Source organism: Mirounga leonina, unplaced genomic scaffold (assembly GCF_011800145.1).
Source record: "Mirounga leonina isolate KUSES-001 unplaced genomic scaffold, KU_Mleo_1.0 Mir_125, whole genome shotgun sequence".
Taxonomy (NCBI): domain Eukaryota; kingdom Metazoa; phylum Chordata; class Mammalia; order Carnivora; family Phocidae; genus Mirounga; species Mirounga leonina.
Genome location: NW_023270305.1, coordinates 59406219 through 59419046, shown reverse-complemented (window position 1 = coordinate 59419046; position 12828 = coordinate 59406219).

The window sequence follows — 12828 nt, the reverse complement described above, 5'->3', positions numbered from 1 at the left end:
ACACATAGATCAATGGAACAGAAGAGAGAGCCCAGAAATGGACCCTCAAGTTTATGGTCAACTAATCTTTGACAAAGAAGGAAAGAATGTCCAATGGAAAAAAGACAGTCTTTCAACAAGTGGTGTTGGGAAAATTGGATGGCCACATGCAGAAGAATGAAACTGAACCATTTCTTCACACCACACACAAAAATAGACTCAAAATGGATGAAAGACCTAAATGTGAGACAGGAATCCATCAAAATCCTTGAGGAGAACACAGGCAGCAACCTCTTCGACCTCGGACACAGCAACTTCTTCCTAGAAACATCGCCAAAGGCAAGGGAAGCAAGGGCAAAAATGAACTATTGGGACTTCATCAAGATAAAAAGCTTTTGCAAAGCAAAGGAAACAGTCAACAAAACCAAAAGACAACCGACAGAATGGGAGAAGATATTTGCAAATGACATATCAGATAAAGGGCTAGTATCCAAAATCTATAAAGAACTCATCAAACTCAACACCCAAAGAACAAAGAATCCAATCAAGAAATGGGCAGAAGACATGAACAGACATTTTTCCAAAGAAGACATCCAAATGGCCAACAGACACATGAAAAAGTGCTCAATATCGTTTGGCATCAGGAAAATCCAAATCAAAACCTCAATGAGATACCACCTCACACCAGTCAGAATGGCTAAAAGTAACAAGTCAGGAAATGACAGATGTTGGTGGGGATGCGGAGAAAGGGGAACCCTCCTACACTGTTGTAGGGAATGCAAGCTGGTGTAGCCACTCTGGAAAACTGTATGGAGGTTCCTCAAAAAGCTGAAAATAGAGCTACCATATGATCCAGCAATTACACTACTGGGTATTTACCCCAAAGATACAAAAGTAGGGATCCGAAGGGGTATGTGCACCCCGATGTTTATAGCAGCAATATCCACAATAGCCAAACTGTGGAAAGAGCCAAGATGTCCATCGACAGATGACTGGATAAAGAAGAGGTGGTATATATATACAATGGAATATTATGCAGCCATCAAAAGGAATGAGATCTTGCCATTTGCAACAACGTGGATGGAACTGGAGGGTATTATGTTGAGTGAAATAAGTCAAACAGAGAAAGATATGTATCATATGATCTCACTGATATGAGGAATTCTTAATTGTAGGAAACAAACTGAGGTTTGCTGGAGTGGGGGGTGGGGTGGGAGGGATGGCGTGACTGGGTGATAGACACTGGGGAGGTTACGTGCTCTGGTAAGCGCTGTGAATTGTGCAAGACTGTTGAATCTCAGATCTGTACCTCTGAAACAAATAATGCAATATATGTTAAGAAAAAAAAAAAGAAGAAGAAGAAGGTAGTGGGAGGGGAAGAATGAAGCGGGGGAAATCGGAGGGGTAGACGAACCATGAGAGATGATGGACTCTGAAAAACAAACAGGGTTCTGGAGGGGAGGGGGGTGGGAGGATGGGTTAGCCTGGTGGTGGGTATTGAGGAGGGCACATTCTGCATGGAGCACTGGGTGTTATGCACAAACAATGAATCATGGAACACTTCATCTAAAACTAATGATGTAATGTATGGGGATTAACATAAGAATAAAAAAGAAAAGAAGAAAAAAAAGAAAAAAGAAAAGAAAAAGAAAAGAAAAGAAAAGAAAAGAAAAGAAAAGAAAAGAAAAGAAAAGAAAAGAAAAGAAAAGAAAAGAAAAGAAAAGAAAAGAAAAGAAACATCGCCAAAGGCAAGGGAAGCAAGGGCAAAAATGAACTATTGGGACTTCATCAAGATAAAAAGCTTTTGCACAGCAAAGGAAACAGTCAACAAAACCAAAGACAACCGACAGAATGGGAGAAGATATTTGCAAATGATGTATCAGATAAAAGGCTAGTATCAAAAATCTATAAAGAACTTATCAAACTCAACACCCAAAGAACAAATAATCCAATCAAGAAATGGGCAGAAGACATCCAAATGGCCGATAGACACACGAAAAAGTGTCCAACATCGCTCAGCATCAGGGAAATCCAAATCAAAACCTCAATGAGATACCACCTCACATCAGTCAGAATGGCTAAAATTAACAAGTCAGGAAACGACAGATGTTGGTGAGGATGTGGAGAAAGGGGAGCTCTCCTACACTGTTGTAGGGAATGCAAGCTGGTGCAGCCACTCTGGAAAACAGTATGGAGGGTCCTCAAAAAGTTGAAAATAGAGCTCCCCTACAACCCAGCAATTGCACTACTGGGTATTGACCCCAAAAGATACAAATGTAATGATCCAAAGGGGCACACACACCCCAATGTTTATAGCAGCAATGTCCACAATAGCCAAACTAAGGAAAGAGCCTAGATGTCCATCGACAGATGAATGGATAAAGAAGATGTGCTGTATATATGTATTATGGAATATTATGCGGCCACCAAAAAAATGAAATCTTGCCATTTGCAATGACATGCATGGAACTAGAGGGTATTATGCTAAGTGAAATAAGTCAATCAGAGAAAGACAAGTATCATTTGATCTCACTGATATGACGAATTTGACAAACAAGACAGAGGATCATAGGGGAAAGGAGGGAAAAATGAAACAAGATGAAACCAGAGAGGGATATAAACCATAAGAGACTCTTAATCTCAGGAAACAAACTGAGGGTTGCTGGAGTTGAGGGGGGTGGGAGAGATGGGGTAGCTGGGTGATGGACATTGGGGAGGGTATGTACTATGGCGAGCACTGTTAATTGTGTAAGACTGATGAATCACAGACCTGTACCCCTGAAACAAAGAATACATTATATGTTAATAAAAAATTTTTTTTAATTAAAAAAAAATTTTTTGAAGTTCAATATAATATCTATATCCAGGGCCAAATATGAAGGAAAAACAAAAGGAAAGTAATTTATAATAAAATATTATGTATTTCTATATGTAAATGCTTGAGCATGGCCTTGTTGGAAGTCATGATGACCTAAGCTGATATTTACTCCTGCCATTGATCAGTAAGTTTAAATTTCAAAGTTCACTTATATGGACAGTATTGAAAATGAAAGAGGGAAGATAAGGGTGGACACTCAAATAAAAATCTCCATTAGGGTAAGTGGTCTTATTTATACCCGATGAGAGAAAAAGCAAAACGAACATAATTAAAATAGGGATAATAAGTCAAGACAAATTATAGATTATCCAAGTAAAAAAGATGAAGTAATATGGTATTCCTGAAAACAACCTGTACAACCTATATAAAATATCCAGTGGGATACTAGAAAGTTACATAGAAAAGGAATTCATTTTTGTTGTATGGGACCATCCCTCATATTGCAGTACATCTATCATCTTTGAACCCACACCCTAAATGCTAGTATTAACCCCCATTATTGTGACAACCTAATACACTCCCACAAATTTTCCAAACACCCTGGTGAGAACTACTGACCTAGTTAATGCCTATCATCCTCAGATGGAGTGTCACTACTTAACTTCCTTAAGGATAGATTCTGTAGACTGTCTTAGATTCTGACCCCCATCCTCACCCCTCAGTTGTTAAGTTCCTCTGACATCCAGTCTTTCTAACCCACAAAACTTACCTTAACTGTAATTGGCTTTTGAAAAATTTATTCTCAATTATGACGGAAGGTGAGAAAAGGGACTGTCTTGTTCACTGTGCCATATCAAATGCCTAGCATTATATATGTTCCATAAATTTTCTTGAATTAAATTCAGAATTTTTACTTCAATAGTGCAGCTGGATTTCTTCTACCTGCACTATTTGATATAGTGCAAATTTAGACTAATTAAAATAAATGAATATTTTAAATAATGCCAAAATAAGGCAAAACATAAAGAATAAGATTTACTGGCTGGAAAAAAATTGAAATGGAACATCTAGATAGCTGATGTCAGACTGTTTAGGCCTTTATAACAGAATACCATAGCCTGGGTGCCTTATAAACAACAGAAATTTATTTCTCCTAGTTCTGGATGGTGAGAAGCCCAAGATCAAGGTACCAGCGTATTTGGTGTCTGGTGAGAAATCACTTCCTAGTTCACAGACTACTGCCATCTCCCTGTGCCCTCACAGGGTGTAAGGGGTAAGGCAACTCTCTGGGATCTCTTTTGTAAGGGCCTAAGCCCCTTCATGAAGGCACCACCCTCATGACTTAATCATCTCCCAAAGGCCTCACCACTTCCAAATACCATCACATTAGGATTAGATTTCAACATAAGAATTTGGGGGCAGGGTAGGCATAAACATTTAGTCTGTGTTTAACTTGCAAAAAATATGTAACATAACTAACTTTAAAGAAAACACAGGGTAAGAAAGTTTCTAAAATGTTTGGGTTTTTAAGGTATTTTTTAATCCATTTTGCAGAATTAAAACTCACAAAAACATCAAGAAGATCATTATGATTTTAAATTATTTAGAAACTAACAAAGATTCATCTTTTTAAAATTGGAAAAAATCTGAAGAAAATAAGATATTTAAGAAAAAAATTACAAAATGCCTTATATCAATTAAAAGTTATCAGTTCAAGTACACAAGTTACATTCTCCATCTGGCCACCAGTTATCTGATATTACTGGGTGGTAGTGACCTGGCTCTGATACGTTATTATTAATTAAATCCATTTATTATCATTAGCTAAAGTCCTTTTTTCAGATTTCCTCAGTTTTTGCCTAATATCCCTTTTCTGTTCCAGGATACCAAATTACATTTAGTCATCATGATTCTTTAAGCTCCTCTAGACTGAAACAATTTCTCAAACTTAGTTTTTGATGACCTTGACAGTTCTGAAGAATGCTCCTGAGTATTTTGTAGAATATCCCTCTATTTGGATTTGACTGATGTTTTTCTCCTATACTGCAGTCATGCATTTGGGGGAGGAAAGTCACAGAGGTAAAGTGTCATTTATATCACATCATATCAAGATTACATACAATCAACATGAACTTAACCAGTGTTGATGTTGACCTTGAGTACCTGGATAAGGTAGTGCTTGTCATGTTTCTCTACTATAAAGTTACTCTCCCCTACTTCCTTATTGTACTCTTGGGAGGAAGTCACTAAGCATAGCCTGAGAAGGTATGCTCCACATCTTAAGGCAGTTACCTACATAACTGCTTGGAATTCTTGCACAGAGATTTGTCGATTTTCCCTTATTTATTTATTTATTCACTCATTCATTTATTAATTCAATCTTTTATTTGTATCAGTATAGACTCAGGGATATTTATTTTATACTTTAGGATATAAACCAATACTACTTTATTTAGTTGCTCAATTTTTTTTTAGATTTGGCCTTTGAGAGCTCTTTCAGTTGGCTCCTAGGACCCTTTAACATACCTCCATCACTGTGGTCTTGGTTTTCTGTTTGTTCATCTGTTTTGCTTCATTTTTTGGTCATTCCTTACTTTCCGGTATTATAAGATGCTCCAGGTTCATCTTATATATCCCTTTTCCAGCTCTAGAATCAACCATTTCTCCAAGGAGCTCTGATTTCTTTTATTGGATAATGCTATTTGAAACCAAGGTCTGGGCACTGAGTGTGCTCATTACTTATGCACTGTCATTGCTTCTAGGGTCTCCTAGCTGACAATTAGGAAATAAATGTGTATATACTAAGCTATATACGTCCACATAGCTATAATACCTATCCATAAGTACCTAGAGTAAACAAAACAGGTTCATTCTGGTATCTCCAACTCTCATCTATTACTACCTGCAGCATTCCAGCCTTTTTCCCGTTGCTTGTCTGCAGTCCCCGACTCCAACAGAGAGCAAGCATCCACAAGCCACTTACTTAATTGTTCAGTTGCAGTATATATGCATAGTTGTTCCAAAATTGTTAACCTGTACTTAAAACATATTTCTCAAAGATCTATAACATAGCTAAAAGCTAATAGCTAAAAGTTTAAGAGACCAATAAATACATTAATTAGTATCCTATTTATACTTTGTTCAACTTTAATTATTTATATTAAGTAATATTCCAGTACTTTTGATTCAATCCTCAGTGGTCATCAATTAATATTAATCTGCCTCAATTTCACTTGTCAGCCAGGACCTAGAATCAATTTTTTCATGTAAGAATGATTGTAATCACTACACACAATCTCATTTAAATTAACAAATTGATGTTTTCCACAATAAGTGTATAGATAGCATCCTGATGCATCAAGTCACTAATAATTCTTCCCAGCTTCAAATATTAGTTTCAGATACTAGGGTAAAGACTAAGAAAAATGATGTTTTTGTGTGCTTTAAACATTTTTCTGCCACCATAATGAAATTTTTAAGAATAAATAAATAAATAAATAAATAAATAAATACATTTTAAAAAATAATATTTGGGGCAGAATTTAATCTTTTGTGCTGCTATAGGCTCCAAGTTTCTGTATAAAGTTAATCTCTTTAAAAATAGCAATATTTTTTTTACTGAGCACACACTATTGGCCAGATGCCATTCAGATGTGTTTCATTTATTATGCACATTCCTCTTACCAGGCCTACAAGTAATACTATCCCTATTTTAGAGATAAAAGAGAAAAAACTATGTTTCCAGGTTGAACATCCAGTAAAAAGCAAACAAGTCTATGATTTCAAAGACTACACTCTTTCCACTATAGCTGGTAGAGCATTGCAAAGAGTGTTCTGGGATACCAATGTCCCTTTGTGCTTATTCATATAAGCAAAGAGACAAATTTAGAATGAAAAAAATAACGTGTTCACGCTTTCCTGAATTTCACTTGGGACCTTGTGCAGGGAATAAGCGCAGGTCTCAAAAAGAAAGTAATGCTAACAAATGACTTTGGCAAAATCAGTGAATCAGTAACCCTATCAATATTAGTCACCTCTAAAATTGGAAAATAAATCTGGCAACACAATAAAAGAGTTCCCGCTAAAAGCTGAGCTTTCTTAAATTCATTAACACTTTTCTTAGTCTTGCTTTCTGAAAAACTCCACAAAGGAAGGAAAATAACTGAAAGAGGATTTCAACATTTAAAAAAAAAAAAGTACAAATAACTCAAGCAAAGAAGTTTTTTAATTACTACTTGTTTACAGGGCAAGCTCATTTTAATTTCCTTGCTTTTTTATTTCCTGACAAATGGCTTCTTTTTCATTTGGGCCCAAACAAAATATAAAGTATATAAATGATTTAAAATTGTTTCTCTTCACATATTGTACTAAAAATTTGAGAAGAGGAAGGACAAAAACACATCAGCTATAAAACATGAACTCTTCTCCAAATTAATTCAGAAGGCATTTTGAATTTTGTTTTCACTTATGAACAGAGTATTCATAAATTCACCTTAATACTACAACTGAATCTTTTTCTTTATAGAAGAAAGAAAAATAAAGGAGATGCAATCTTAGACAAAGAAGATAGTAGCTGTCTACCTGGATGCACTGAGAGTGCCAGGGTGTAGTTAGAAACCCACTGTTTGTTTTTATTATCTATAGTTAGGAAGAAAATCTCTTCCAAATAAACTCAAACTTTTGGATCTTTTTTGACTATGCCAATTATGAGTTTAACCTTCCATTTAAAATGTCTAATCCAGGGTGAAGAAGATGTTTTTTATACTTGCATAAATAAACCACATTTCAAACAGGGTAACCATAAAAGGCCACATGAAAAGAACCTTATAATAGAGGATTAGAAAGGACCCCATGGGGCGCCTGGGTGGCTCAGTTGGTTAAGCGACTGCCTTTGGCTCAGGTCATGATCCTGGAGTCCCGGGATCCAGTCCCGCATCAGGCTCCCTGCTCGGCAGGGAGTCTGCTTCTCCCTCTGCCCCTCCCCACTCTCATGTGCTCTCTCTCATTCTCTCTGTCTCAAATAAATAAATAAAATCTTTAAAAAAAAAAAAAAAAGAAAGAAAAGAAAGGACCCCATGAACTCAGATTCTGGATTCCCATGCTATTTAAAGAGCTCAACCTCTTCTGTGATTGTGTTGGACTCTTGGGGGCTGGGGCGCAGAATTTGAAGGGTATTCACTGTAGACTCACACTCAAGTGACAGGCTAGTTAGGTATGGTATAAATTGGGGAAATTAAAAATTTTCCAGATCTCAGAATGATAAACCACATGTGTAAACATCTACAGCCTCAACAAAAGCAGCTTAATTTTTTTAATTAATTAAAAACAGCTCGGGGCACCTGGGTGGCTCAGTTGGTTAAGCGACTGCCTTCGGCTCAGGTCATGATCCTGGAGTCCCGGGATCGAGTCCCGCATCGGGCTCCCTGCTCGGCAGGGAGTCTGCTTCTCCCTCTGACCCTCCTCCCTCTCATGCTCTCTGTATCTCATTCTCTCTGTCTCAAATAAATAAATAAAATCTTTAAAAAAATAAAAAATAAATAAAAAATAAAAACAGCTCATTTTCAGTGTGTTGAAATAGCTTAAGATTCCCTTCTATTTGATATATAAAGAAATTTTTAATGGTTGAGTGTAGCCTAGAATATCCTAGTCCAATAGAATTTTCTGAAGTAATGGAAATGCCTCATAACAGCTGTCCAATATGGTAACCACTAGCCCTATGGGGCTACTGAGCCCTTAAAATGTAGCTGCTATAACTGAGAACCTGAATTTTAAATTTTAATTAGTTTAAATTTAAATAGGCACATGTGGCTAGTGGCTACCATACTGGATAGTGCCAACCTATAAACCAACTCTAGTTTTATCTCCTAAGGGAAATATAAACATATATATTAATACTAAACCCTCAATTACAATAAAGAACAATACCTTCATGTTAATAATATAGATTAGTATAAGTAACTCAGCCTTACCAGAGTTGTTAGTTCTTTTTATTAAAGGAAGTAAAAGTATTTAAATTTTTAAGACATGTTACTGGTTGAATGAAATATAAAATATTCTACTCAATACCATCAAAATTCTGAGTAAGACAGAAAAGTTATTTATTAGTTCCACTTATGTACATTGTTCTCTTTATAGACTCCATGGACTTTTTCCCTATGAATGTTACTGTTTCACAAAATTTTACTTCCCAACAGCAAGCACTGGTAATCAGATCTATGTTTCTGCATGTAGGTTGCCATTAAAATGTTCAAAAGGCAGCCACCTAATAGCTCCACGTCTATTCAGTCTAAAAGAGGCTTATAAGCAATCCTTCTGGATTTCTATCATCTTTTGAAATAAATACAAAATCCTATAGGAAAGCACTCCACCAAATGATTTACCTTTCACTTCTAGAAGGTGATTAAATAAAATTCAAAGCTCTGTCAAAGCTTTGGCCTAACTAGACTATATAAATTTGCTATGGTGGATGGAACTTTTCCAGTGAGACATGTATTAAGAAAAAAACTACTTAGTAGTCTAGACGAAAAACCTGAGAGGCCTTGGCTATCAGTTCTGCCAAACTTACACTCTTCAGTGACACCTGAAAAATCTTTCTGACCCTAAGTTTTCTAACTTCAAAAATAACCTTATCTAAAACTCCACTTAAGAGACTTCAGCAGGAAAAAAAAAAAAAAAACACACATAAGAGGAAAATGTAATTTTAAGGGGTACAATTTCATAGTAGCCCCACATGCATACACTACCAAAAATTGGAGAGGACCTATATGTACATGAAATGCTATGCTTCATTTTAAATTACCTCTATGTATTATCATAGAAAAGAAGCTCATGACATACTGTTGACTAAAGGAAAAAAAAAAAAAAAAGTAAGGCATAAGAGTGTAGAGAGAGAAAAAGAAGGTTCCAAAAAGATGTTCATCAAAATAGTAACAGTGGTTAACACAAGGGTATGGTATTTGGGGGAGTTTTTATACTTTGCTTTTACCCTGTTTTATTTGAATTTTTACATCTAGTATAAATTATTTTCTTCAATAATTTTAATAATGTATTTACAAATGGGGAGAGAGGAGATTTATTTTAAGGAACTGACTCATAATTTAAGCAATGTAGAGGCTTGGTAAGTCCTAAAATCTGCAAGGTAGACCAGCAGGCTGGAGACCCAGGAAAGAGTTTTAGATTAAGTCCAAAAGCACTGTTGGTAGAATTCTTTCTTTCTCAGGAGAGATCAGGATTTGTTCTACTAAGACCTTCAACTGATCGATTGAGGCCCACCAACATTAAGCAGAGTTGTCTGCTTTACTCAAAGCCACAATTTGAGTATTTTTTTTTTTTAAGATTTTATTTATTTATCTGACAGAGAGAGAGACAGCGAGAGCAGGAACACAAGCAGGGGGAGTGGGAGAGGGAGAAGCAGGCTTCCCGCCGAGCAGGGAGCCCGATGTGGGACTCCATTCCAGGACCCTGGGATCATGACCTGAACCAAAGGCAGACGCTTAACGACTGAGCCACCCAGGCGCCCTACAAGTTGAGTATTAATCTATCCAAAGAAAAGAAAAGAAGAAAGAAAAGAAAAAAACCACCTTCACAGAAACATCTAAAATAATGTTTGCCCAAATATCTGGACAATGTAGCTTAGCCAAGAAAATTAACCATCACATTGGTTTAAATCCTATATTGTTCCAATGGGATATAAATGTGAGTGATATAAAAATATTAATTTAAAGTTTTACACAATCCTGCAAATCCATAGAAGTATCAGTTTGAATTAAAGTCTTACTCAAACATTTTATTATTAAAGAATTACAAGGGACGCCTGGGTGGCTCAGTCGGTTAAGCGGCTGCCTTCGGCCCAGGTCATGATCCCAGTGTCCTGGGATCGAGTCCCACATTGGGCTCCTTGCTCAGCAGGGAGCCTGCTTCTCCCTCTCTCTCCCTCTGCTTGTGCTCTCTGTGTCAAATAAATAAAATCTTAAAAAAATTACAAAACTGAGTTTCCTATATTCCTTCTCCTGTCTCTTTAAACCTCCAATTCCATTCCCACACCCATCTTTATTCCCTTTACTTCCAGAGGTTTCTCTATTTCGTAGAGAAAAACAAAAACCATCAGACAATGTATTTGTTTGCTAGGGCTGCCATAACAAAGTACCACCAACTGGGTAGGGTAACAAAATTTACTGTCTCACAGTTCTAGAGGCCAGAAATCTGAGATCAAGGTGTGAGAAGGTTGGTTCCTTTGAGACCTGTGAGAAACAATCTGTCCCATGCCTCTTTCCTAATCTGTGGTGGTTTGCTGGCAATCTGCAGTATTCCTTGGTTTGTAGAGGAATCACCTCAATCTCTGCCTTCATCTTGAAATGACATTCTTTTTGTGTATATGTCTTTGCATCCAAATGTCCCATACTTATAAGGACATAGTCATCTGGGATTAGAACCCACACTTAATGATCTCATCTTTACTTAATCATCTACAAAGACCTTATGTTCAAATAAAGTCTCATTCACCAGGACTGAAGATTAAGACTTCAACATTTTTGTGGGAAATACAATTCAACCCATAACTCCCTTAACCTGGAGTTATCAACTCTACTAGCATCCATCTTTCAGTATCTATTCTTCCTTCCTGTCTACTGCTATAATGGAGAACATGCCCAGCCTTCTAAAGAAACTAATCCATTCAGGTGTGCTCTTGATCCTGTCCTTCGTTAATCCATTTACTAAACCTCCATTGTCCTTTATTTTCACTATTTGCCTTTTTATTGGCTACTTCTCATATACCTTCCCATCCACCTTGAGTTTACAAAGAGAAAAATTTCATCTTTCCTGAATCCTCCAGCCCTCCTGTTGTCCTTCTCCTCCAATTCTCTGCCACCTTTCTTAACAATGTCTCCACAAAATGCTTTGATGCTTCAAATTATATCTGCTCTTCATCCTATTCTAATCTTGCTTCCATTCCCACACCTCAATTGAAACTACTCTGGTTCAGGTCATAAATGAACAAGTTTCTACCAACTTAATTGATCACTGATAATTGTTAGGCAGAAAATTTATCACTTGATACATTCAGGACCAGTCTATTCATTTGACTTCCATATCTTGGTTTTAATCTTTCTTATTCACTATGTGCTTATTCTCTGAGTAACTTTTTTAAATTAACTTTTTTAATATGGTTTTGGATTTGCATAATAGATGCAAAGACAGTACTGAGACTTCCCATATACCACATACCCAGTTTCCCTTACTATTAATAGGGTACATTTGTTATAATCATTGTACCAATATTGATATATTATTAATCAAAGTTCATACTTTATTCAGATTTCCTTCACTGTTACCTAATGTCCTGCTGTTTCAGTGTCATCCACGATACCTCATACATTTTGGTCATCACACCTCCTTAAACTCCTGTACCTGAGGACAGTTTACCAGACTTTCCTTGTTTTTGATACCTTGAAACTTTTGAGGATTACTGGTGAATATTTATTTAGAATGCCTCTCTATTGGAATTTTGCTGATGTTTTTCTCATGATTAGACTCAGGTTCTGTGTTTCAAGGAGGAGTAATAAAGAGGTTAAGTGATTTTTTAATCTCATTATATTAAATGTACTATCAATATGACTTACCATTGTTGATGTTGACCGTTATCATCTGGCTAAATTAATGTTTGTCAAGTTTCTGCATTGTATAGTTACTCATCCCCCCGCCTTCCAATTCTTTCCTTCCAATCTTTGGAAGTAAAACACTATGGACAGCCCACAGTTATGGGGTGAGGAATTATGTTCTACATCTCTGACAGTAGAGTACCTTCAGAAATTATTTGGAATTCTTTTGCACAGGAGAGCTGTCTTTTCTTTTATTCATTCTTTCTTTCTTCCTTCCTTCCCTTCCCTTCCTTCATTTTACTATGGACTTACGGTTATTTTATTTGGGGGCATGATAATCCAATCCATACTTATTTTATTGTTCAAATGTCCAGCTTGGTAATTACTTCATGGAACTACAAAATACTCCAGGCTCATGGTGTACATTTCCTA